The following is a 27793-nucleotide window of genomic DNA, read 5'->3' as shown; positions in this document are numbered from 1 at the left end:
GCTTCATAAAGGCAATAAGCAAAGGAATGACTCGCTGGAGGCTTCTCCCTGATTTCCTTTATTCTTACTCAGACTCCTGGCTTCCTTTGTTTATCAGGCCCTGGTATCAGATCCAGCTGAGCATGAGTTCTGGCCCTGCCACCAGTAGTCTGTGCCCTTCTCTGAGCCTTTGTTCCTTCATCTGTAAAGTGGAGATAATAACAGGGCTCACATGTAAGGTCATGAGGATGACATGTATGAGAATAAAATAAGTGGAAGCACAATTTCAGTCATTTACTCAAGAATGTCCAGAGCCCTGACTGTGTACCCTTTACTCTTCTAATCCCATTGTTGGTCATCTTGGCAACTTCCAATTGTTTGCCCTCGTAAACACCACCAACCTCACCACTACATGAACATCCTCGTGCACATTTTTTTTTTTTTTTTTTTTTTTTTTGCATTTGCCAAATTATTTCTAGGGGTAAATTTCTAACTGTGGAATTGCTGGGTCAAAAGGGAGGGTAATTTTTTTTTTTTTTTTTTTGAGATGGAGTCTTGCTCTATCACCCAGGCTGGAGGGAGGGTGATCTTTTTCTTTTTTTAGATGGAGTTTCACTTTTTTTTACCAGGCTGGAGTGCAATGGCATGATCTTGGCTCACTGCAATCTCCGCCTCCCAGGTTCAAGCGATTCTCCTGCCTCAGCCTCCCCAATAGCTGGGATTACAGGCACGTCTGACCACGCCTGGCTAATTTTGTATTTTTAGTAGAGACGGGGTTTCTCCATGTTGGTCAGGCTGGTCTTGAACTCCCAACCTCAGGTGATCTATCCGCCTTGGCCTCCCAAAGTGCTGGGGTTACAGGTGTGAGCCACTGCGCCCAGCCTATTTTTTTTTTTTTGAGACAGAGTCTCTCTGTGTCGCTGAGGCTGAAGTACAGTGGCATGATCTCGGCTCACTGTAACCTCCATCTTCCGGGTTCAAGCAATTCTCCTGTCTCAGCCTCCCTAGTAGCTGAGAATACAGGCATGTGCCACCACACCCAGCTAATTTTTGTTTGTTTGTTTGCTTAGTAGAGACTAGGTTTCATCATGTTGGCCAGGCTGGTCTTGAACTCCTGGTCTCAGGTGACTCGCCCACCTCCGCCTTCCAAAGTGCTGGGATTATAGGCATAAGCCACAGCGCCTGGCCGATTTATTATCTTTTTGAGACGGAGTCTTGCTCTGTCTTCCAGGCTGGAGTGCAATGGCTTGATCTCGGCTCACTGCAACCTCTGCCACCCGGGTTCAAGAAATTCTCCCACCTTAGCCTCCCAAGTAGCTGGGACTACAGGTGCGCGCACCCCATGCCCGACTAATTTTTGTATTTTTAGTAGAGTTGGGGTTTCACCATGTTGGCCAGGCTGGTTTTGAACTCCTGACCTCAGGTGATCTGCCTGCCTCGGCCTCCCAAAGTGCTGGGATTACAGGCGTGAGCCACCATGTCTACCCTAAGTGACATTTTAAAATAACTAAAAGAGTATAATTGGATTGTTTGTAACACAAAGGATAAATGCCTGAGGGGATGGACACCCCATTTACCCTGATGTGATTAGTACTCATCGCATGCATCTGTTAAAATATCTCGTGTACCCCATAAATATTTAATATATACACCTGCAATACACCCCCAAAAATTAAAAATTAAAAAATGAAAAGGAACAATTTAAAAAATAAAATAAAATGCACTGGCTTGATGAAAAATAAAATACAATTTAAATATTAGCCACGCATGGTGGCATGCACCTGTAGTCCCAGCTACTTGGGTGGGAGGATTGCTTGAGCCCGGGAGGTGGAGGCTACAGTGACCTGTGATCACGCCACTGCACTCCAGCTTGAGCAACAGTAGGAGACCCCATCTAAAAAAAAAATGAAAGAAAGAAAGGCCACACGTGCAGCCTCAGGCCCGCTAGCAGGATCTAGGAAGGCAGGGCATGGAGACTTCTCTTTCCTCTCCTGCCATGGGTACAAGATGGGGACCTGCTGATGGCCACCATTCTCACTGGCCATTTCTAAACTGGGTGTGTCACACAAAAACTGTTCCCAGGCAGAGCCAAGGAAATCCCTAAATCAATAATGATCTGGGCTGGGCACGGTGGCTCACGCCTGTAATCCCAACACTTTGGGAGGCTGAGGCAGGCTGATCACTTGAGGTCAGGAGTTCAAGACCAGCACAGACAGCATGGCGAAAACCCCACTCTACTAAACACGCAAAAAATTAGCTGAGCATGATGGCGCGTGCCTGTAGTCCCAGCTACTCGGAAGGCTGGGGCAGGAGAATGCCTTGAATCCAGGAGGCAGAGGTTGCAGTGAGCTAAGATCGCGCCACTGCACTCCAGCCTGGGTGACAGAGCAAGACTCTGTCTCAAAAAAAAGAAAAGAAAAAAAAGGAATGATCTGGAAGGAGAGCTTGGCCCTGAGAGGCACCCCCCCACCTTTCCCTTCTCAGCTCTGCATAGCTGCACTTTCCTCTCCTCTCCAGACCCGCAGCACACACACTGTAAGACCCCCACCTAGAGTCCAGCCAGGCCACAGGGACCGTCCCAGGACACTGGGCCATGAGTGGCAAGTTGGGGAGCACAGGGGGGCCCTGACCAAGGCAGAGAGTCAAGAGAGGCTGCTCTGAGGAGGAGCAGGTAGGGTGGGAGGACAGAGGGGCAGCACGTGGAAGGCCAGGAGGTGAGAGAGGGGCAGTCACGTGGAGGAGGCTGGACCACCTCCCGAGGGCCACAGGGGACCATGGAGGATTTACAGGCAGGCCCTGCTGCCTGTGGAGAATGGACCAGAGGGGCTGAACCTGGAGCAGAGTGGACTTGGGACCTAGGTTTCTGCTTATATCTCTTGGTTACACATTCTGTTCCCACCATGAAGATGAGTCATTTCCTAGTCTGAGCAAGACCACCCTCCTTCATCGTAAACATCATCGCTAGAAATCAAAACCCGTGCAAGTTGGCCAAGTGCGGTGGCTCGTGCCTGTAATCCCAGCACTTTGGGAGGCCGAGGCGGGTGGATCAATTGAGATCAAGAGTTCGAGACCAGCCTGGCCAACATAGCGAAACCCTGTCTCTACTAAAAATACAAAAATTAGCCAGGTAGTAGTGGCATGCGCCTGTAATCCCAGCTACTCTGGGGGCTGAGGCAGGAGAATCGCTTGAGCCTGGGAGGGAGAGGTTGCCAGCGAGCCAAGATTGCACCACTGCACTCCAGTCTGGGCGACAGAGTCAGACTCTGTCCCCAAAAAAACCCAAAACAAACAAAAAAAACCCCCGCAAGCCCGCAGCCTTAAGTTAGTGCAAAATGAAAACTTCTCCAGGTCAGGGGTGAGCCTGGCGTCCTTCCTGCACCTGCACAAGCCATGGCCTCTTTCCTGGTTCGTTCCTGCTGCTGTTAAAAAATACCAGAGACTGGATCATTTATAAAGAACAGAAAATTTTCTTCTCACAGTCCTGAAGCTGGGAAGTCCAAGATCAGGGTGCCAGCAGATTTGGTGTCTGGTGAGGGCTGCTCTCTCCTTCCAAGATGGCACCTTCTTCACACATCGGAAGGGGTCAAAAAGGATGAACGCTGTGCAGAAGAGACAGGAGGGCCAGGCAGCCCACTGAAGCCTCCTTTACAGGGGCATTAATCTCGTCCATAGGGTAGAGCCCTCGTGACTCAATCACTCCCCAGAAAGCCCCACCTCTTAATGCCATCACCCTGGGGCTGAAGTTCCAACATCTAAATTTTTTTTTTTTTTTTTTTTTTTTGAGACGGAGTCTCGCTCCAAGACAGGGTTTCACCAGGTTGGCCAGGCTGGTCTCGAACTCCTGACCTCAGGTGATCCACCTGCCTCAGCCTCCCAAAGTGCCGGAATTATAGGTGTGAGCCACAGCGCCTGGCCTACTTTTTATCTTTTTGAGATGGAGTCTCGCTCTGTCGCCCCGGCTGGAATGCAGTGGTGTGATCTCAGCTCTGCCTCCCAGGTTCAAGCGATTCTCCTGCCTCAGCCTCCCAAGTAGCTGGGATTACAGGCGCCTGCCACCATGTCCAGCTAATTTTTTTGTATTTTTAGTGGAGACGTGGTTTCACCATGTTGGCCAGGCTGGTCTCGAAGTCCTGACCTCAGGTGATCCACCCACCTCCGCCTCCCAAAGTGCTAGGATTACAGACGTGAGCCACCGTGCCCAGCCCCAACATCTAAATTTTGCAGGGACACATATATTGAAGCACCCTCTGTCTGGCATGCACCTGCCCCACCACAGGGGTCCACCTGTTCCAGCCTCCCCATGCCACCTGCCGCAGGAAGTCCTCCGCAAGTCACTGGCCAGTAGTGGCCTCACCTGCCCTGCGCTTCCAGCCTGGTCTCTCACTGGGTTTGTCTGAGGCCCTGAACACATTCTTCCAGGCATGTCCCAGCTGTTGGAGGCTCGGCTTATCTCCACCTTCCTCCCGCGGCCCCAGCCTTTAGCCAAATGCCCCGCAGAGAATAAGTACAGGTCACAACTGTGGCAGCAGCAAACCTCCTCCCTGACTTTTCTGTGTTCGTTGCGCCCAGCCCAGGGCCTGGCACCAAGCAGGCATCATCCCGTCCTCCATTCACCCGTCCATTTGCCAAACACACATTGAGCGCTGCTCTGTTCCAAGCTTGTGCTAATGGCTGGTCACACCCATGTTGAATAGAATAGACCCACCCCAGCATCTTAGTCAGCTGGGGAGGAGGTGCTGGGAGGGGCGAAGGCCTGGGAGGCTCCTGACCCAGCCTGCAGATCGGTGGGAGGGAGACGTCGATGGGGCCAAGCCAACCTGGTGAGGCTGAGAGGCGAGTTTCCCAGAAGGCCTCCCTCTGTGCTTCCTGCATAGGAGCTTTTGAAATTGGAAGGGAAGCAGCGACCTTTGCTCTCTGAAGGTCACAGGAGGCAGCCATGGTGACAGGCAGACCCAGTGGCCTGGGGGGCTCCAGCTTGTCCTCGCCGTTCTCCACCCTGCGCTTGGTCTTCCTGACTGCTGGCCTGCTGACCAGCGGTGGCCCCAGGCCCACCCCAGAGGCTCCCCAAAGAACTCACAGAGGCAGCAGCTACACAGAGGCAATAGCTCCCAGGGGACCCTCCAGGAGCGTCTCCCACATCCCTTCTGGCAGCCGGACACACCTGGCTTCTCAGATTGCTGGGAGGTGTCAGCTCTGACCCCCCGTGTCCCCTCTGGGCCTTCACCTCCAGCTCCTCCCATATCGTGTCAGGCCATCCCCATAATGAATCTGCATCCCATAATACCCGCAGTGGCTTTGCTTCCCTGATTGAACCCCGAGTGATACAGTGGTTGGTACTGGTGATGCTTCCAGGAGAAGAGAATCTTAAGGATGGGAACTCAGCATCAGTTCTCCAATCTCAGTGGATTTAGAGGTGTTCAGATCCTGCTGCCGGGGACTACACTGGGGCTCCATGGCACACAGTAGTGGAGCAGTTACATAACCCCTGGACCCAAGGCCCACAGAGGGCTCGGGTGACCAAGTCACTACTGGCATCAAATGTGTGGGTGGAAATAAAGGGCACAGGGACTGTGGGGTCACTTGGTTGCCTCTAAGTGCACTGGAAAACTAATGAGAAAAAGAGATGAGCTCAGGGCTTTGAATTCCCAGATCAAGGTTTTTGGTTTTTTGTTTTGTTTTGTTTTGTGTTTGTTTGTTTTGAAAGGGAGTCTTGCTCTGTCGCCCAGGCTGGAGTGCAGTGGTGTGATCTCGGCTCACCACAACCTCCGCCTCCCGGGCTCAAGCAGTTCTCCTGTCTCAGCCTCCCAAGTAGCTGGGACTACAGGTGCATGCTACCACGCCCGGGTAATTTTTGTATTTTTAGTAGAGACGGGGTTTCATCATGTTGGCCAGGCTGGCATCGAACTCCTGACCTCAGGTGATCCACCCACCTCAGCCTCCCAAAGTGCTGGGATTACAGGCATGAGCTACTGTGCTCAGCCCCCAGATCCAGTTCTGAGTGAAGAGCCAGACGTTGTCCCTGTGCCTGGAGACCCTTCAGTGCTCTGAGACCCTTTAGTGCCCCCTCCTGAGGTGGTCTCCACCTCCCATTGCTTCTAGACCTATAACCAGACTCCAGGCCTCACAAGCTTTTGGTGATCAGGTCCCAAGTGGGACCCGTGAGGAGGCATCCTCTGCAGCAGAAGAACTGCGAGATGTTGGCAACTTCTACCAACAGGGGGAAGGGGAAAATCAATGGGAGAGACCCTAGGGGCATGGCAGAGCACAGAGGGCGTATAATGTTTGTTCTGGCCAAATTTATGGACATGTAGAGGTGCACTAAGCAGAGAATCTGAGTCATTGAGTTAGCTCAAGCAGCTAGGAGTGGCTCTAATGGTGTGCTCGGTGGACCCAAAGGCGGTCTACACTGAGTGAAGCTGAGATGCCAAAATTCCCTTAATACAGTGTGGAAGAAAGTATTCAGAGATTAGAGAGATTGGCATGCTGGAGTGGACTTATAATTTAAGACTTGCAGGCTAGACACAGTGGCTCATGCCTGTAATCCCAGCTCTTAGGGAGGCAGAGGCAGGAGGATAGCTTGAGCCCAGGAGTTCGAGACCTGCCTGGGCAATATAGCGAGACCCTGTTCTCCACAAAAAGGGGGAAAAAAAAGACAAAAAAAAAAAAAAAGTGTAACTCCCCTCAAGGCTTGCTCACTGGTCCCCACACTATGTTCTCTGTTTAGGTGGAGGGGCAGGGAGACAGAATTGACTAATTAATTAATCGATCAATCATGGTGACCCCAAGAACAAAGTAAGTGGGCAACCTAATACAATCTTAATTTGTTTTTATTTATTTGTTTATTTAATAGAGACAGGGTCTTGCTGTGTTGCCCAGGCTGGTCTTGAACTCCTGGGCTCAAGTGATTCTCCCACCTCAGCCTCCCAAAGTGGTGAGATTACAGGCATAAGCTACTACACCCAGCCTTACAATCTTGATTTGTATAAACAGAAAAGTTCTAGCTCTGGTAAGTAGAAATCTGTTTTGAAGCAACAAGCTAGAGGATATTATGAGCCCCTCAGCCAATTCCCAGGGGGAACAGTTGAGAGACTCAGAGTCCCTTGAATGAAAGGGGAGGCTGGAGCCCCTTGAGGAAGGACAACCAAGAATGTATGTTGTAAATCTTAGTTGTCCCCCAAAGGGACTTAAGGCCATTTACCAGAGTGGCTGTGCATTGGAGAAGGGGAAATAACCAGATATCTTAGGGATGATTAGATGATGGCTCTGAGCTGACATTCATTCCAGGAGGCCCAAAAATGCCACAGTGCTCCAGTCAAAGTGAGGGCTCCTGGAGGTATTCTAGATATCTATTACTGCTTAACAAACCATGGCCATTATGTTAGGCTGTTCTTGCACTGCTATAAAGAAATGCCTGAGACTGGGTCATTTTTAAAGAAAAGAGGTTTAAATGGCTTACAGTTCTGCAGGCTATACAGGAAGCATGGCTTCTGATGAGGAAGGAGGATTGCTTGAGCCCAGGAAGTTGAGGCTACGGTGAGCCATGATGGAGCCAATGCGCTCCAGCCTGGCCAACAGAATGAAATCCTGTCTCAAAGAAAAGAACTGGATAATTAGCAAAATCACAACTTTTCAGAGCTGAAGTCATACGGAAATCAACCAATCTCTAAGGACAGAAGTGACCTGATGGCACAGATGTCAGACACCATACAAGCTGAGAAGAAGAATTCAACTGCTATGATTTGAATGTGTCCCCAGAAATTTAAACCCAATGCAACAATGTTGGGAGGTGGAGCCTCATGGCAGGTCTCTGCCCTCATGAATAGATGGATTAATGCTATTATCACAGGCGCGGGTTCATTATTGCTGGAGTGGGTTTCTTTTTTTTTTTTTTTTTTTTTTTTTGAGACAGAGTCTTTATCTGTCACCCAGGCTGGAGTGCAGGAGTGCAGTGGCGTGATCTCGGCTCACAGCAACCTCCGCCTCCCAGGTTCAAACAATTCTCCTGCCTCAGCCTCCCAAGTAGCTGGGATTACAGGTGTCTAACACCATGTCTGGCTAATTTTTGTAGGTTTAGTAGAGACGGGGTTTCACCATGTTGGCCAGGCTGTTCTTAAACTCTTGACCTCAGGTGATCCACCCACCTTGGCCTCCAAAAGTGCTGGGATTACAGGCATGAGCCACCATGCCTGGCCTGGAGTGGGTTTCTTATAAAAGGGTAAGTTTCCATCCTGGCTAACACAATGAAACCCCGTCTCTACTAAAAATACAAAAAATTAGCTGGGCGTGGTGGTGGGCACCTGTAGTCCCAGCTACTCGGGAGGCTGAGGCAGGAGAGTGGCGTGAACCCAGGAGGTGGAGCTTGCAGTGAGAACCCAGGAGGTGGAGCTTGCAAGATTGGGCCACTGCATTCCAGCCTGGGTGACAGAGTGAGACTCCATCTCAAAAAATAATAATAATAAAAAAATGAAAGGATAAGTTTGGCTCCTTTTGCTCTCTCTTGCCCTCTCTGCACTTCTGCCATGGGATGACACAGCCAGAAGGCCCTTGCCAGATGCTGGCCCTTTGATCTTGGATTTCCCAGCCTCCAGAACCATGTGCCAATAAATTTCTGTTCTTTATAAATTACCCAGTCTATGGCATTCTTTTATAGCAGCAGAAAATGGACTAAAACATCAGCTAAAAATTTTAGCAACTTGCTAAATGTGGAGTGCAAGCTACTGTGAAGTATAGAATCTCTAGGAGCTGCAGACACAAGGAGAATTTTTACCCACTCTCAGGCTCTTCTCTAGATACATCACCAGGTGCTCATAAGAAAGGTTGGGGCAGGGCAAGAGGTCTGAGAAAGCCTCCTGCAGTCCCTGCAAGAAAGCATGAAGCTCCACTCACTGTCTCTATTTCCATTCTCTCCTTTATGGGACAAAAGCCTTAAGCAGTGGGGTCAAGGTGGGAAAAGCCCTCAAGGCACAGAGGAAGACCCACTGCAGGTGAGGGAATCAAACAGAAAAACCCTCTTAATTTTAGGGGAAGAGCAGAAATACATCCTGGGCTCAGACTATTAGATCTCATCTGATACTGGGGTAGGAGCAGGAGCTCTGAGACCCAGCTCCTGCCTAAAACTGGAGCTGACCCAGAATAATGGAGAATGCCATTCCAGCCCGCCAACATCCCCGCAAAAAAAAAAAAAAAACAGGCTTAAAAGCACTAATAACAAGTTACAGTTGTGGGTCTACTGCTGGGGGAAAGGCAAGAATGCAGGGAGAGATGCTCTCTTGGGAGCAAATGCAAAGAGAAGACCTAAAACTGAGGGTAGGCTGGGTGCGGTGGCTCACTCTTGTAATTCCAGCACTTTGGGGGGCCGAGATCAGGAGTTCGAGACCAGCCTAGCCAACATGGTGAAACCCCGTCTCCACTAAAAATACAAAACATTAGCCAGACGTAGTGGCACGTGCCTGTAATCCCAGCTACTCAGGAGGCTGAGGCAGGAGAATTGCTTGAACCCAGGAGGCAGAGGTTGCAGTAAGCCGAGATCGTGCCACTGTACTCCAGCCTGGGTGACAGAGCAAGACTCCATCTCAAAAAGAAAAAACAAAACAAAACTGAGAGTGGATCGGACATTGGGAAAAAACCTTCTAGCAAGTCAGGCCCCACTCTAAACACTTAGTGATATTAGAGGAATGTCAAGCAATCTGAGAAAGAAAAATGGGCAAAAGATTTGAATAGGCTGGGTGTGGTGGTGCACACCTGCCATCCCAGCACTTTGGGAGGCTGGAGGATCACTTGAGACCAAGAGGTCAAGATCCTGTCTCAAAAAAGAAAAAAAAAAAAGATTTGAATAATACATTTCATCAAAGAAGATACATGTATGGTAAATAAGCACATGAGGAGATGCTCGATGTTGTTAGTTAAGCAAAGTGATGCTAGAGAACTGTGGGGCCCTGAGGGCAACAGAGCAACACCAAACCCCAAAGCCAGCTTAACTCCTGGCTAGACTGACCAGCTCCCTACCTGAAGGGCCTGGCAAAAGCAGCAGCATTAACCAGGCACAGGGGCTCACACCTGTTGTTTTTTGGTGTTTTGTTTTTTTTTTTTTTGACAGTCCTGCTCTGTCACCCAGGCTGGAGTACAGTGGCGCAATCTCAGCTTACCGCAACCTCCGCCTCCCAGGTTCAAGCGATTCTCCTGCCTCAGCCACCCAAGTAGCTGGGATTATAGCCGCCTGCCAGCATGCCCGGCTAATTTTTGTATTTTCAGCAGAGATGGGGTTTCACCATGTGATGGCCCCATCTCTATGCCATGCAGCTGTGTTTCGGGAGGCTGAGGTAGAAGGACCACTTGAGGCCAGGAGTTCAAGACCAGCCTGGGCAACGTAGCAAGACCCTGTCTCTACAAAATATAAATAAATTAGCCAGGCATGTGGAATGTGCCTGTAGTTCCAGCTACTCAGGAGGCTGAGGCAGCAGATTACTTGAGCTCAGGAGTTCAAGGCTGCAGTGAGCTGTGATTGTACCACTGCACTTCAGCCTGGGCAACAGAGCAAAACACTGCTTAAAAAAAATAGAAGAAGTAAGCCCATTATCAGGTGTAAATGCTATTTACCTCAGTCTCTACTATCCTATACAAGATCCCAGCTTTCAATCAAAAAAATACGAGACACACAAAGAAGCAAGAAAAGCAACACACCGTCAAGGGATAAAGCAATCAACAAAATCAGACTGAGATATGACCCAGATGTTGGAACTTTTAGGGAATTTTAATAATTATGATTAATATGTTAAAGGCAATGGGAGAAAACGTGAGTAGCATGTACCCACAGTTGGGGAATTTCATTAAAGAGATGGAAACTATAGGAAAGAATAAATAAAATGCTAGAAATGAAAGTCACAGTAAAAGAGAATGACGTTGACAGGCTCATCAAAAGACTCAGCATAGCTGGGGAAATAATCAGTGAACCTGGGCCATGAGCAGTGGCTTATGCCTGTAATCCCGGCACTTTAGGAGGCCGAGGTAGGAGGATTGCTACAGGCCGGGAGCTTGAGACCAGCCTGGGCAACATCGTGAGACCCTGTATCTATACAAAACAATTTTTAAAAATTAGCCAGGCATGGTGGTGCATGTCTGTAGTCCTGGCTACTTGGGAGGCCAAGGCCATAGGATCATTGGGGCCCAAGAGTTTGAGACCACAGAGAGCTATGATTGTGCCCCTGCATTCCAGCTTAGGTGACAGAGTGAGACCCTGTCTCTAAGGAAAAAAAAGAAGAAAAAAATAGGGGAGGGAAAAAAAACACAGAAACAGAACAGAGCATCCTAAAGTTAGGAGACAGTATAAAACAGTCTTAAAAAATACATGTAATTAGAATCCCAGAAGAAGAAAAGGATCAGATGGATGGAAGAAATATTTGAAATTTAAAATGCCAGGCCAGGAGCAGTGGCTCATGCCTGTAATCCTAGCACTGTAGGAGGCTGAGATGTGAGGGTCGCTTGAGGCCAGGACATTGAGACCAGCCTGGTCAACATAGCGAGACCCCATCTCTATATTATTTTAATAAAAGTAAAAAATTATAAAACGCCATAAATTTTCCAAAATTAATGAAAGACATCAAACAACAGATCCAAAAAGCTCATGGACATAAATGTAAAACCTAAAACTACAAAACTTCTAGAAGAAAATACAGAAGAAAACCCTTGTGACCTTGGGTTTCTTTGCTACAACACCAAAAGCACAAAGAAAAAAATTGGTGGCCAGGCGCAGTGGCTCCTGCCTGTAATTCCAACACTTTGGGAGGCTGAGGTGGCTGGATCACTTGAGGTCAGGAGTTTGAGACCAGCCTGGCCAATATGGTGAAACCTCGTCTCTATTAAAAATACAAAAATTAGCCAGGCATGGTGGCGCATGCCTGTAATCTCAGCTGCTCCGGTGGCTGAGGCACGAGAATCGCTTGAACCCAGGAGTCAGAGGATGCAATGAGCCAAGATCGCACCACTGCACTCCAGCCTGTGCAACAGAGTGAGACTCTGTCTCAAAAAAAAAAAAAAAAAAAAAAAATTATCCAGAAAGTAAAAAGACAACCTGCAGAATAGGGGAAGACATTTCCAAATCATATATCTGATACAGGGTACTATCCAGAATATATAAAGAACTCCTATAACTCAGCAACAAAGAAACCAAGCAACCCAATTAAAAAATAGTTAAGGACAGCCGGGCACAGTGGCTCACGCCTGTAATCCCAGCACTTTGGGAGGCTGAGGGGGGCAGATCATGAGGCCAGGAGATCAAGACCATCCTGGCTAAGACGGTGAAACCCTGTGTCTACTAAAAATATTTAAAAAATTAGCCTGGCATGGTGGTGGGCACCTGTAGTCCCAGCTACTCAGGAGACTGAGGCAGGAGAATCAGGAGAATGGTATGAACCCGGGAGGCAGAGCTTGCAGTGAGCAGAGATTGCACCACTGCACTCCAGCCTGGGTGACAGAGTGAGACTCCATCTCAAAAAAATAAATAAATAAAATAAAAATAGGTAAGGCCCAGGTGTGGTGGCTCATGCCTGTAATTCCAACACTTTGGGAGGCCAAGGCCAGTGGATCACCTGAGATCAGGAGTTCAAGACCAGCCTGACCAACATGGTGAAAACTCATCTCTACTAAAACTACAAAAATTATCTGGGCATGGTGGCGGGCGCTTGCAGTCCCAGCTACTCAGGAGGCTGAGGCAGGAGAATCACTTGAACCCAGGAGGCCGAGGTTGCAGTGAGCTGAGATCACGCCACTGCACTCCAGCCTGAGCGACAGAACAAGACTGTCTCAAAATAAAATAAAATACATTAATTAAATTAAATAAAAACATCGCTATGATAATGCAGTGAATACCTGGGAATGTGGCTTTAGCTGGAAATAGGGTCTTTGCAGATGTAATCAAGTTAAAATGAGGTCTTTAGGGTGGGCCATAATCCAGTTTGACTGATGTCTTTATAAGAAGAAGAGAGGCCCATAGGAAGAAGATGGCCTTGTTATAAGAGACAGAGACTGAAGTGAGGCAGCTGCAGGCCAAGGAACGCGAAGCGTTGACGGCCACCACCAGAGGCTAAGAGGTCATGAAAGACCCACCTAGCGTCTCAGAGGGAGCATGGCCCTGTTGACACCCTGATTTCAGACTCCAGTCCCCAGAACTATGAAAGAATAAGTTTCTTTTTTTTTCTTTTTTTTTTTGAGATGGAGCCTGTGTTGCCCAGGCTGGAGTGCAGTGGCACGATCTCAGCTCACTGCAACCTCTGCCTCCCAGGTTCAAGCAATTCTCCTGCCTCAGTCTTCCAAGTAGCTGGGACTACAGGTGCCCACCACCATGCACGGCTAATTTTCGTATCTTTAGTAGAGACGGGGTTTCACCATGGTGGCCAGGTTGGTCTCAAACTCCTGACCTCAAGTGATCTGCCCACCTCAGCTTCCCAAAATGCTGGGATTACAGGCGTGAGGCACCGACCCCGGCCAGTGAAAGAATAATTTTCTGTTGTTTTAAGCCACCCAGTTTGTGGCATGTTGTTGGTGACTGGAAAGCCAGCATTCCTGCCCATAAACCTAGAATGACTGTGGAGAGACTGCATTCGCATAAGGATATTTTCATTGTCCAGGGAGCGTGGAGCTCCTCCCGGGCCAGCAGAGGTGCTGCCATCGGTCTGTGGAAGTGGACTCAGCTTCCTGACCCCCAGCTGGCCTGCTCTCCAGACGCCTGAGGGACTGGGCCCCGGAATGCACTGTTTCTCCAAGCCACAGACCCTCTGCTGTGACAGTCACCATCCTTCTAGGTACTTCCAAACCCCTGCAGAGGCTTTGAAAATGCTCCTTCATGGCTGGGCACGGTGGCTCACACCTGTAATCCCAGCACTTTGGGAGGCCAAGGCAGGCAGATCACTTGAGGTCAGGAGTTTGAGACCAGCCTGGTCAACATGGTGAAACCCCATCTCTACTAAAAATATAAAAATTAGCAGGACGTGGTGGCAGGTGCCTGTAATCCCAGCTGCTTGGGAGGCTGAGGCAGGAGAATTGCCTGAACCCGGGAGGGGGAGGTTGCAGTGAGCCGAGATCAAGCCACTGCTTCTGCCTCAAGGTAGGGACCCCACAGCAGTTGGGGAGCTGTTCTCCAGGTGGAAGAGGCAGGATAAAGGCCAAGGGGAGCCCGGGTATTTCAAGCCACCCCGCTCTGGGGAATTTCCTGGTGACACATGCACAGGTCATGCACTCTGAGCCTGACAGCCTGGAAACCTGTCATTCCCAGGACCATTCTCCAGGGACCACCCCACCCCCAACAGATGGAAGGACCTGATCTGCAGCAGACAAGCACAGCTGGGGGACCCAGAGACATCCTGGTGGGAACCACCCCTCACACACGGGCCTGGCGAAGCCTCTCCTTGAAGAGGCCTCTTCCCTCACTGTCTTCATCCCTCCGGCCCCCACCCCCAAGGTCTGCTGGCTCAGCACCCTCTGACAGTCCAGTGAGTTCATCCGCCTGGAAGGGAGGTTCATGCAGCCTTCTGGAGCTAGGAACATTCTGGAAGGGGGTCCAGGCCAGTAGGAAAATAAAGCATGACATCAAGATTCTGGGCTGTCTTGGCTGGGCACAGTGGCTCATGCCTGTAACCCCAGCACTTTGAGAGGCTGAGGCAGGCATATTGCTTGAGCCCAGGAGTTTGAGACCAGCCTGTGCAACATAGTGAGACCCCCTCTCTACAAAACAAAAAAACAGAAAACAAAAAACTTAGCCAGGTATGGTGGCATGTGCCTTTGGTCCCAGCTACTCGGGAGGCTGAGGTGGAAGGACTGCTTGACTCCAGGAGGTCAAGGCTGCAGTGAGCCATGATCGTGCCACAGCACTCCAGCCTGAGCAACAGAGTGAGACCTTGTCTAAAAAATAAAAAGAAAGAAAGAAAGAAAAAAGAATCTGGGATCTCTTGAGCTTGAAGCTTGAAGTACGGGTGCATGTGTGTGTGTCTTGCGTGCGTGTGTTTGAGTGGTTGTGTGTCTGTGTGCACATGTGTGAATGTGTACTGAACTGGAACATAGGCACTCTCTGAATTCAACAAGGCCCACTCCAGATGGCTTTCCACCCTGAAACTTTTTCCCTAGGAAATGCATTTAAACACCATTTCACCTCCTTTCTTTCCCCAATCACTATTGGTCACAGTGGTCCCAGCCTCCGGTCCTCCAATCAGAAGGTCTTTTTCTGCCTGGTGCTCCCCAGCTCGTGACCAACTTCCAGGTAGAGTAAAGGATTAAATGGAAGGCACAATAAGAAGTGAAACAATTAGAATTTCTGCCTCATTATCATGGTAATCTTATCAGTCGGATAATGAGGTATTAATGGAGATTTAATGTGCATCTCATAACAGAATCCCTTGGAGAAAACACACAGGGAAATTGCTGTAAATCCACTTAATGATGGAGAAGTCCCAAAACACCATATTCCAAAGGATGAAAAATGCAGGATGCAAATGAGAAAGAATCAAGGTCAATAACACCACGGGGACGGGCTTAATGGCAGATTTGGAGATATATGTAATAAAAATTGCATGTTGCTTTTAAACCTCACCCTCTGTTGTTTTCAAATGTGCATTCCTAGTAATGAAACACAGACGTGCAGCCAGAATGATTTGTATGTTTTAGAAACCACAGGGGGGATGGAAACATGTCTCCAAACCCATCAGGCCCTCCATGGGGAGCCATGGGAAACGGGGTGTTTTACCGGGAGGCTTCCAAAGGAAGTGGGGCAGAGGAAGAGCCCCTGTCTGAGTTCAAGGTCATTTGGGAAACACCAGTGGGAGGAAGACAAATGCATTTACTTCCACTCCTTCATTCAACAAATGTTTGTCAGCCGCTGACCAGTCAACCCGGAAGCACAAAGGACACACATAGATGCAAAGCCCACAGCAAACGCTGCGATGGAGAGTGCGCCTACCACTGCTGAAATCCCTCCGTGGATCACTCAACCCCATCAGCAACATGGGGAAGCAGAAACAATTAAGATCCCCGTCTTTCAGATGAGAAACTGAAGCTCAGAGAAGCTAGGTGCCTCATGTTGCTCCTGGGTCTGAACATTACCAGTACTCTATTAGGAGGAACCCTGTGAAATGTCCCGTATTCATCTGCTTGAGATCTATGAAAAGGGACATGGCATAGGGTTCAAGCTAATATTTTATTTCCTGGCTGGGGATCCTTTCTAGACATGGGAGAATGTCTAACAAGAATGACAGAATCGAGGGACAGGAACTAGGTACTGAGCTGAGGATGGAAGAATCCAAGGAGCTGCCAGCTCCATGGCCTCACAGGGGATAAGGGACAGATCCCTCTGCTCCTCCCACAGCTGCTGAACTCACATGTCCCACACCAGCAGTGGGTGCTCAGCACGTGGGAAGGAAGATCCGAAACATCCCACACACTGAAAGCACTTCATGAATCGGAAAATGCTAAGCAAACGTTGGCTGTTTGGCTCTTATAATTTATTGATGATAATGAATAACCCTTGGGCCTCCCAGATGTTTCCAGGGATTGAAGGTAAAGTTAGCTCTATTTTAAGGAACTCCGATAAGAGGAGTTTCAAGGGCACCAAGAGCAGGGTGACCAATGGTCCTGGTTTGCCTGGGACTGTCCAGGACCCTGAGAATCTAGCCTTCCCTCTTGGGTAAGGTGACCAACCATCTCAGTTTGCTCAGGATTGAGGGGTTACCTTGGATGTGGGATTATTCAAGACCCAACCTAGAATGGAGGCAGCAGGCCGGTTCGAGCCAGCACTGGGCAAGGAGCCTCTGCCTGCCAGGCTCCATGCTGGAGCCCTAAGGGAGCAGCAGCTACAGCCTTTGCTTGTCATGGGCTGTCTGGGGAAACCTGGGGCCTCTGTCTTTGTGACAGCCTATGTGTGTACAAGGGCCAAGGAGGAAGACATAGAAGGACACTTCAGCACACAGCGATTAGCAGGGTTCCAGAAGGAACACTGAATATCCAATGTGTCCCTTATTCCTTGCAGGAATCCTGGCAGCCAGGAGCTCGTGAGCCCGCTTTACAGATGAGGAAACTGAGACACGGCTAGTGAAGGCACTTGCCCAGCATCACAAGCAGCCAGTGAGCCGCTGAGGGGCTGAAGGATGACAAGACCCCACTTAAGGACAGGTGTAGCCCCCAGAGAACAAGTCAGTCCGAACCAGGGAAAAGGCAGAAATTAGCAACATTTCTGGAGTCTTGCAGCTGTGTTCCGTTTAATCACAGACTGCAAATTGAATGATGTTAAGGCAGTGTTGCCTCTTTGAATTTCCCCCAAGCCCTGTTTAATGAATAAATAGGCGTGATTTGTAATTAGCTTAGCCATCGTGCGAACGCTTCCAGAGCACCTGAAGTGAGTTAAACATGCCCCCTGCAAACTTGTCGACAGTATTCATTGACTCAGCAAACCTCTCTTCCTGGTCCACCGTGCATGCGACCAAATAATCACGTATCGCTCTGCCGTGGACATATTGAGAAAAATTGGGATTTTGTTGGTCTGGAAAGATGGAGACACAGTGTCTTCATCAGTCCTGCCTCCCAGGTGGGAGCTGAACGCTGCAAGCTCAGTTTTTGTTGGCAAATGCTAGGAAACCCCCAGAACAATCTCCCATCCCCTCCCTGAACCAGCCTTGAAGAGAATCCCACAACCACCAGCAGAAAAGTCTGGTGGCTAACGCCACCCTACGGAGGGGTGGGAAGCTGGGCCCTGGGTCTTCACCAACCCGGGCTGCCTTTCTTTTGTGAAAGCAGCTGCCTGATTCCCACAGCTGCAGTTGGAGTCCACTAACTCCTGCCAAGCTACCAGGCGCCCTGTACCATTTATCCTGTAATGGTGGCTGCGTATCAGTTTTGCCTAGTTTCCGTGCTAACTATGTGGCTGCTGCTGAAATTCCAAATCCTAATATTCCCCTGCTCCGGGCAGGTGGGAGGGCCCCTCGGCACCGGTAGCCTTCTTGATTACCCACGTTTTCCAGCAAAGGGGTTTCCATTCATCTTCATCATGGGCTCAATCTGTGCACAGAGAGGAGGCATCCGCCCTGGCGGGGCCTCCCCACCCAATCACCTGGAGGCTTTCCCTCATCTGTTCCTCTGCCTTCACAGCTGCATTTATATTCCGCCTGCCCTGCTGCTTCCTCCGGGGCCTGCGGCGGATCCTCAGCGCCAGGCCTCCTCCCTCTGGGCCCTGCCTGCGAGCCCAGGTGCCAGCCTGCTGCAAGGAGGAGGCGTGGGTCACCCACCCCTTCTCCTCCTGAATCAGGAGGTGGAGACTGTCGGTCTGTCCTTACCATGACCTTGACACTGGGAAGTGGTCCTGGGCCCCGTGTGGAAAAGCAGGTCTTCCCTGCTCTGGCAACTCAAATTCAATCTGATCTGCTGATGCCGGCTGGGCACCAGGCTTCATGCTGGCACTACAGATGCCCAGGTGTCTGGCCCTGCCCTTGAGGGACTCGAGTGCACAGGGGAAGTAAACACCAGGATCAGGATAATAAGGACCTGCTGTGGGCACCATCCTCTACAGTTTGCTCCCCAGTTCACATGAGCCCTCACAATGCTCTGAGGCTGGTTTTGCGGAGGGCAGACAGGATCCCTTAGTAGCTAAAAGTACAGATTTGGGCATCCTCTAGACCTGGATTTGGATCCTGGCTCTGCCATGCATTTTCTATGTGGCTTTGAATAAACCCCTTTGCATGTCTGAGCCTCGGCTTCCTCATCTGTGAAGTGCAGCCCTTACAATGCCCACTACCAGGTGAAGGCTCTGTGAGGTCATGTGGGAAGCGTCAGCCCCGGGCCTGCACACGGAATCTCGCTGTCACCGAGGCTGGAGTGTGGTGGTGCAATCTCGGCTCACTGCAACCTCCACCCCCCAGGTTCAAGCGATTCTCCTGCCTCAGCCCCCCAGGTAGCTGAGATTATAGGTGCACGCCACCACACCAAGGCTAACTTTTGTCTTTTTTTTTTTTTTTTTCTGGAGTTGGAGTTTCACTGTTGTTGCCGAGGCTGGAGTGCAATGGCGAGATCTCGGCTCACTGCAACCTTCACCCCCCGGGTTCAAGTGATTCTCTTGCCTCAGCCTCCCAGGTAGCTGGGTTTACAGGCATGCGCTACCATGCCCAGCTAATTTTGTATTTTTAGTAGAGATGGGGTTTCACCATGTTGGCCAGGCTGGTCTTGAACTCCTGACCTCAGGTGATCTGTCCGCCTCAGCCTCCCGAAGTGCTGAAATTACAGGTGTGAACCACCACCCGGCCTAACTTCTGTGTTTCTAGTAGAGACAGGGTTTCACCATGTTGGCCAGGCTGATCTCAACTCCTGACCTCAAGTGATCCACCCGCCTTGGCCTCCCGAAGTGCTGGGATTACAGGCGTGAGCCACCATGCCAGGCCATGAAGGTTTTGGAACTCGAGGCATGGCCGTGACTAACAACACAGGCGCCTCCCCAGAGCACCTTCCCAGAGAATGGGACAGGCAGCTCCCACAGTTCTCAGGACTGTGTCCAGAGAGATCTTACAGTGTTGGCACCTGTGGGCTGGGCTCAGGTCACTGGCTGTGGCTCGGGGCTGTTGCTGCATCTGTAAGATTGGAATAATAACCTTGTCATTGGGCTGCTAGAGAAAAGCTTTATATCGGGAATAACGATTATTTGCCACAACGCAGAGTGGGCAGAGAGGAACCTGGTGTGTCTGCCTCGGGGGACCTGGGTGAATTCTGGGCTCCAGCCACAGCTGTCTCATGAAGGGCTTGGTGCAAGGCCATTCAGGGTCTGAGAGCCGATTCCCTGTTCAGGAGCCCCCTTCCCTCCTGGGCATCCTCGAAGGCTGAGGGCTGCCTTTGCTCCTCCTTTTCAGCCAACGGTTTGTACCTGTCCTTGGCCACAAGATGTCACCCAAGGAACAGCAAAGCCGGGGCCTGGGAGGAAACTGGCCAGCCCAAAGACGAACCCAGGAGATGGCAGACTCGCGGGGAAAGGGGTCAGGGATGGTGCGGAGAAGCCGCGGAGGCAGCGTGCTGCAGTGGCTGCAAATCTCGGGATTTCTAGCAGAACGGGGCGCTGTTGCCCTCAGAGGACACCGATTTGTAGATGCCACCTAAAGATAATAAATTCGAAAATAATAAGTAAATAGGGACAAAAATCCCACCTTCCCAGAGTAAAATTAAACCCTGCTAGCCAGATAAAGGGCTGCAAACAGACAAGACACTTTGGTGTGATCAGGGCTGCAACCCAGGCAGGCACTGAGCTGGGTTCCTGGCATCCTCATCCCGGCCCTGTGCTTGGTGGGGTGGGAGCAGACACAGGAGAGGTGTGACCTGGTGTGGCACAGCCTCTGCCCCACCTAATTCTACCCAGTGGAGATCAAGGGCTTTGGGGCACTCTGTCTTCCCAGAGGACATGAAGAACTACCTGGCCCTGGACCACGACAGGGATAGTTCCTGTCCCAGCAGGGCCTGAATTTGGAAGGAAAAGATAGTGGAATCCCCTCCCTGAAGGGCTACTTTCTGCCTCTCATCCATCCCCATCTGCAAACATTAGGGACACCTGCCATTTGGAGGCATGCCCTCCCCAAGGAGCACAGGCTCCAGGGAGACACTGCTCTGGAGAGGGAGGGATGGGGGTGAGGCCTCACTGAGGAGGGAGGCAGGAGGGGGCACCTGGGGTTTTCCTCCAGAAGGGCCATCTGAGGCAGGAGGAAGGATTGTGGGGGAGGCAGTCAGATCTGGGCATCGGCAAAGGCTTAGAGGCCGGCAAAGGGCAGCACTTTGGGAAAGGTGATAGTTCTCAGTGGCTGTTCTCAGTGGCTGGAGTGGGGCTGGCTGGAGGGGAAGGAGAAGGACCAGAGGCATGTGGCTGAAAAGGCAGGACAGAACCCACATAGAAAAGAGAAGGTTTTAGGCAGAAGAGGAATCTGCTCAGACTTGATGAATTTTTTTTTTTTTTTTTTTTTTGAGGTGGAGTTTTGCTCTTGTTGCCCGAGCTGGAGTGCAATGGCGTGATCTTGGCTCACTGCAACCTATGCCTCCCGGGTTCAAGTGATTCTCCTGCCTCAGCCTCTCGAGTAGCTGGGATTATAGGCATTCACCAACACGTCCAGCTAATTTTGTATTTTTAGTAGATAACGGGGTTTCTCCATGTTGGTCAGGCTGGTCTCAAATTCCTGACCTCAGGTGATCTGCCCACCTCGGCTTCCCAAATTTGTGGGATTACAGGTGTGAGCTACCGCGCCTGGCCAGACTTGATGAATTCTAAGGGCACCTAGGAGAAGGGGTGAGAGGGAGGCAGGGAGACTAGGAGGCAGTCGTGATTGTGGAGGTGGAAAAACTGGCTGTGGCAGCGGGGGACAGGTTTAAGAGACATTTCCCAGCCAGGCACGGTGGCTCACACCTGTAATCCCAGCACTTTGGGAAGCCAAGGCGGGTAGATCACTTGAGGTCAGGAGTTCGAGACCAGCCTGGCCAACATGGTGAAACACCGTCTCTACCAAAAGCACAAAAATTAGCCAGGCATGGTGGCGTGCACCTGTAGTCCCAGCTTCTCAGGAGGCTGAGGCAGGAGAATCGCTTGAACCCAAGAGGCAGAGGTTGCAGTGAGCCGAGATTGTGCCACTGCACTCCAGCCTGGGCAACAGAGTGAGACCCTGCCACACACACACGCACAACACAAAAGAGATATTTGCCAAGGGCCCCTCAGGAGGTTTGGGCAATCCAGAGCCTGGGCCAGGGAAGAAGGCTGGGCAGCAGCAGGCATGAGTGACAAAGAGGCGTGTAGGGTGGGGCACATAGGGATGAAAGTATCTGGACCCAGAAAGGCATCATGTGTCAGGAATCACTTCACTGTGGTTACTGTTTATGACCACAGTGGAAAGGGACTTGAGCTCACAACCCAGCCTGTTAGTTGATAAACTGCCTCCTGGGTACAGTGTCCAGTATTTGGGTGATGGGTACGCTAGGAACCCAACCCCATAATGATGGGGTGTAATACCCATGTAACAAACAAGCACAGGTACCTCCTGAATCTAGAATAAAATAAAAAATGGGTTCTCTTGGCTGTCCATGGTGGCATCACCCCTGCCATCAAGGGGCTGCACCCCACTGAGTACTTGCTGCCCTTAGCCAAATGCCTCGGTCAGACGCAGATATCAACCAGCAGGGACTGGCAAGAACTGTGACAGCTGCAGGGCTGGGTGCTGCTGCTCTTGCCTTTGCAGGTCGCTGTGCGTCGCAGTCCTGGAAACCTCTAGAACAAGGATCACAGAAGCAGTAGAGAACCTTTGAACTCCTAGCCTTTCATCCTATTACAAAGGAGGATTTGAACAGAAAATGAGTAGGAGAAAAGCTAGTGTTATTTTAGGTGTAAGTTCACCTGCTGGCAAGGCTAAGATTAGAGCAGCTCATAGGAGAATCGTGATTTTGAATCACCCAGATAAAGGTGGATCTCCCTACTTAGCAACCAAAATAAATGAAACAGAAGATTTGCGAGAAGCGACCACCGATCATTGATGGATGCTCAAGAACCCCGCTGAGGAAAAGAGGCAGGGGGCCTTTAAAAAATCCTGCAAATCAATCTACAACATGATCTTCTTAATTTTCATACATGCATAGGCCACAATCTTTTCTTCTCCCATTAAGCTATTATAACAATAAAAGATTAATAATGTCCAGGCGCGGTAGCTCACACCTGTAATCTCAGCACTTTTGGAGGCTGAGGCAGGAGGATAGCTTAAGCCCAGGAGTTGAAGACCAGCTTAGGCAATATAGCGAGACCCCTATCTATAAAAAATACAAAAAAATTAGCCAGGCGTGGCGGCATGCACCTGTAGTCCCAGCTACTCAGGAGGCTGGGGTGGGAGGATCACTTGAGCCTGGGAGGTCGAGGCTGCAGTGAGCCATGATCTTACCACTGCACTCCAGCCTGGGTGATAGAGCAAGACCCTGTCTAAAAAAAAAAAAAAAAGATAAATAGTAACAACAACCAAAAAGGGCTCTGTGTGTCTGCCCTGTGCACAGGTGGTCCTTGTGCTCCTGGCGAGTCCAGCGCAGGCCCTCCCTGGCAAGTGCCCTGCTGGCCAGTGTCGGAGGAGGCACCTTTCCAGGATTCCCTGGCCTGTCTCCCTCACCCACAATATACCAGGTTAAAAAGAAGCTTGGGCCAGGCACAATGGCTCATGCCTGTAATCCTAGCACTTTGGGAGGCCAAGGCGGGCAGATCACCTGAGGTCAGGAGTTCGAGACCAGCCTGACCAACATGGTGAAACCCCCATCTCTACTAAAAATACAAAAATTAGCCGGGCATGGTGGCATGTGCCTGTAATCCCAGCTACTTGGGAGTCTGAGGCAGGAGAATCGCTTGAACCTGGGAGGTGGAGGTTGCAGTGAGCCAAAATCGAGCCACAGCACTCCAGCCTGGGCAACAGAGCGAAACTCCGTCTCAAAAAACAAAAAGCAGCTTGGGGCCTGAACTTGTGTTCAGTGGCAAGACTATCAAGTCCCCTCTTGAGTCAGCTCAGTGGGCAGCCTTCCTGTTCAAGGGTTCCGGACACCCCCGTGCTCCTGGCAGCCTCCACTGTGTCCCTGCACTTTAACCACCCCCTCCATTAAAAGCCAGTACAGGAGAAATAGTTCAAGATTTTATGTAGATGGTAAAACTGCAGGGGATCCGTGAGGTAATAAAGCCCAAATCAGGAAACGCCTTCAAAGGAGTTGCCACTTGCCTTAGGTCTGGTTAGGGGCAGAGCTCAGATTAGATCCATCTTCCAGTTCCTGAGCCTAGCAACATAACCAAACACCGCTGGGAACCTGTGGCTTTTCAGTAATGGCGGGAGTGGCCCAGGGAGGGAAAGGACCAGTTCAGGCTCATTGGTATGGCCCACTTAGCTGTGGAGGGGCTTGTGGCGGGGGCATCCCTGAGGACGCTGCAACAGTCGGATGGCCCTGAGCACTTCCTGTCATCTGTCCCCTTCCATTGCACTCTTCTCCTCACAGTGTGCTGCCCCAAAGCAGCAGCAGCAGATGCAGCCTCTGCTGTCACCGCCACAGCCACACGAAAAGGAAAATAGGGTCGCCAGTGATCAAAATGTAAAGGGACCTAGGGGAGGGAATTCAGGCATGGAAGTCCACACATCAAATGTGGGAGGAGAAGTAGAAGAGGAGAAATTCTTTTACTTTCAGCAGAGGCAGCACTGGGGAAGCAAAAGTGAAGTCAGAGGTCAAGGGCTGTGGGAACCAATGAAGTTATTTTACATGGGACACCAGTTATGAATGGACACAAAACAATCAAAATGAAACAACTGGCCAGCCAGCACGGTGGCTCACGCCTGTAATCCCAGCACTTTGGGAGGCCAAGGCAGGAGATGACTTGAGGTCAGGAGTTTGAGACCAGCTTGGCCAACATGGTGAAACCCCAGTCTCTACTAAAAATACAAAAATTAGCCAGGCATGGTAGCACATGCCTGTAATCCCAGCTACTCGGGAGGCTGAGGTGGGAGAATCACTTGAACCCAGGAGGCGGAGTTTGCAGTGAGCTGAAATCGCACCACTGCACTCCAGCCTGGGTGACGGAGTGAGACTCCATCTCAAACAAACAAAAAACCCAAAAACAAAACAAACAAACAAACAAATATTTTAAAAGCTTAAACACAGGAAGATTAGACTCTAAGAATTTTTCATACATAAATTTGGGTATGTCATTGAACACCATGATTCTCTGGAAATGTTTAGCAATTTGAGGCTAAGGAAACAGCGTTACGTAACAGGCAGTTATGAGTAAAGAAAATGCTTCATTCTAAGCATATAAAAAGAGCTATCCTTAAAGGAATCATTGGATTGGCTGTAGGCTAACAATTCTCATCCTTTTAAAGGGGCTTCCCCATCCATGCTTATTACCCTTGTGAGCTATGAAGCCAAGTGTTTAGGAGTTAACCACTTTCACAGTGGATCATACATTTTCATGAGCTTCAGTGAGATGGGGAGCTTGCTAGAAATGCAGATTTCTGGCATCTTCCCCAGAAATTGATTCAATGGGTATGGGGTGGGATCATGAGTCTGTGGTTTTATGAACCTCCCCAGGTGGGCGATGAGGGTAGGCAGGCCACCGGTTCATTCTTCATTAAGTGCAAGCTCTCCTGGTGCTTCTCAAACTCTCTTGGAGAGGCTGGGCATGGCAGTTCACACCTGTAATCCCAGTACTTTGGGAAGCTGAGGCAGGAGGATCGCTTGAGCCTGGGAGTTCAAGACCAGAGAGGGCAACATAGCAAGCAAGACCCCATCTCTGAAAAACTTTTTTGAAATTAGCCAGGTGTTGTGGCATGCACCTGTGGTCCCAGCTACTCAGGAGGCTGAGGCAGGAAGATCACTTGAGCCCAGGAGTTTGAGACCACAGTGAGCTAGGATCATGCCACTGCACTCCAGCCCGGGCGACAGGGTGACACCCTGTCTCAAAAACAAAAACTCTCTGGAAAATAAAAGTCACTGGGAGGACTTGTTTAAAGATTCCTGGTTCCCTCCCCTATGGACTCTTATATACCAACAAGAATACCAGGTGATTCTCAAAAGGGAAGTTTGGGAAACAGTTTATAGTACAACTCCCTAGAGCACCAAATCCTGGGACCCACCCCCAGAGATGATCTAGTTGGTCAGGGTGGGTCACAGCATATATTTCGACCAGCAATACACTGAATTCCTAAACAGTTAACAGAAATAAGATTACCATGGTTTTCACATTCATTGTTTACAACAGGTCCAAGGACTTGGAACTGAGAGCTGTTTCCGCTTTAGCATAAAATGTGGAAGGTGTTCTGGATCCCCACAATAGCCTATATGGTTCTTTGTTCATATATATTTTTTCTTTTTTTAGAGACAAGATCTCGCCCTGTAACCCAGGCTGGAATGCAGTGGCCCAATCTGCAGCCTGGAACTCCCAGGCTCAAGCCATCCTCCCACCTCAGCCTCCCAAGTAGCTGGGACTACAGGCATGCGCCACCATGCCTGGCTTATTTAAAATTTTTTTTTTTTTTTGTACAGACCAGGTCTCATTGTTTCCCAGGCTGGCCTCAAACTCCTGAGCTCAAGCGATCCTCCCGCCTTGGTTTCCCAAAGTGCTGGGATTACAGACATGAGCTAAAACACTTTCTCTGGCCATGGGTCTTTTTTTTTTTTTTTTTTAAATCTATGGGCTATATTTTACTACCCTAAGTGGATGGAAAGGATTCTTCTGGAATGAAATAAGTGAAGCAAAAGCTTTTCGCTGAATACTTCAATCCTTAGGTGGAGGACACATTTATGGCCAAGAGGAGCTTCAGCCCTGGTTTCTCTCTACAGGATCACCACCCATTTTGCAGCAGCATGGCAGGCAGGCTAGTGAAGCTAGTGTCAGTAGCTCAGCATCCTGTGAGGAAAAGCTACGGAGCCCTGTACTTGCGGAAAGTGTTGAGTGGGTACAAGCGTAACAGCAGTCCAAGCGACACAGGTAAATTCCAAGTTGGCAAGAAAAGCTGAATGCTATTTTTGGTTCTAGGCGTCATACCACTCGTTTTAATATTGAAGAGTGGGCCGGGCGCGGTGGCTTACACCTGTAATCTCAGCACTTTGGGAGGCGGAGGCGGGTGGATCACCTGAGGTCAGGGGTTCGAGACCAGCCTGACCAATATGGTGAAACCCCGTCTCTACTAAAAATACAAAATCAGCTGGGCGTGGTGGCGCATGCCTGTATTCCAGCTACTCAGGAGGCTGAGGCAGAATTGCTTGAACCTGGGAAGCGAAGGTTGCAGTGAGCCAAAATCGAGCCATTGCACTCCAGCCTGGGTAACAAGAGCAAAACTCTGCCGCAAAAAAAAAAAAAAAAAAAATACTGAACAGAGCAAATGGAAATGGGCCATAAGCAAGTTTTTAACTATTTCCTTCTAAATGAAGTGCAATCAATGTAAGAAAAGCGCCTTCTCACCAGCAAGGGAAGCCTGAAGAATGAGTTAGTACTCCTTGTCAAAAGTAACTTCCCGGCCGGGCGCGGTGGCTCACGCCTGTAATCCCAGCACTTTGGGAGGCCGAGGCGGGCGGATCACGAGGTCAGGAGATCGAGACCATCCTGGCTAACATGGTGAAACCCCGTCTCTACTAAAAATACAAAAAATTAGCCGGGCGTGGTGGCGGGCGCCTGTAGTCCCAGCTACTCGGGAGGCTGAGGCAGGAGAATGGCGTGAATCCGGGAAGCGGAGCTTGCAGTGAGCTGAGATTGCGCCACTGCACTCCAGCCTGGGCGACAGAGCCAGACTCCGTCTCAAAAAAAAAAAAAAAAAAAAAAGTAACTTCCCTTGGCTGAAAAGATTAATAAAGGCCTAAATGAATATTGTGATTAGATGGCAACACTTTTGCTTTCAAAATGAAAAATGATGAATAGCTACCAAATATAGGCATTAGGCAGAAACTGTTAAATCCATAGATGAAGGGCTGGGTGCAGTGGCTCACGCCTGTAATCCCAGCACTTTGGGAGGTTGAGGCGGGCAGACTGCTTGAGCTCAGGAGACTGGGCAACATGGCAAAACCCTGCCTCTACAAAAAATACAAATATTAGTCAGGTGTGGTAGCGTATGCCTGTTGTCCCAGCTACTGGGAAGGCTGAGGCCGGAGGATCTTTGAGACCAGGAAGCAGAGTTTGCAGTGACCCTAGATCCTGCCTCTGCACTCCAGCCTGGGAGACAGAGCCAGACCCTGTCTCAAAAAAAAAAAAAAAAAAACCTTAGATGTTCACCATTGTGTTAGTTACTGCCAGGTCATTCTAGTTCCTTCTTGTGCCATACTTAGCAAA

This window comes from Gorilla gorilla, chromosome 13, assembly GCF_029281585.2.
Source record: "Gorilla gorilla gorilla isolate KB3781 chromosome 13, NHGRI_mGorGor1-v2.1_pri, whole genome shotgun sequence".
In the NCBI taxonomy this organism is placed as follows: domain Eukaryota; kingdom Metazoa; phylum Chordata; class Mammalia; order Primates; family Hominidae; genus Gorilla; species Gorilla gorilla.
The sequence above is the reverse complement of the archived record's forward strand: the minus strand, read 5'-3'. Positions refer to the sequence as shown.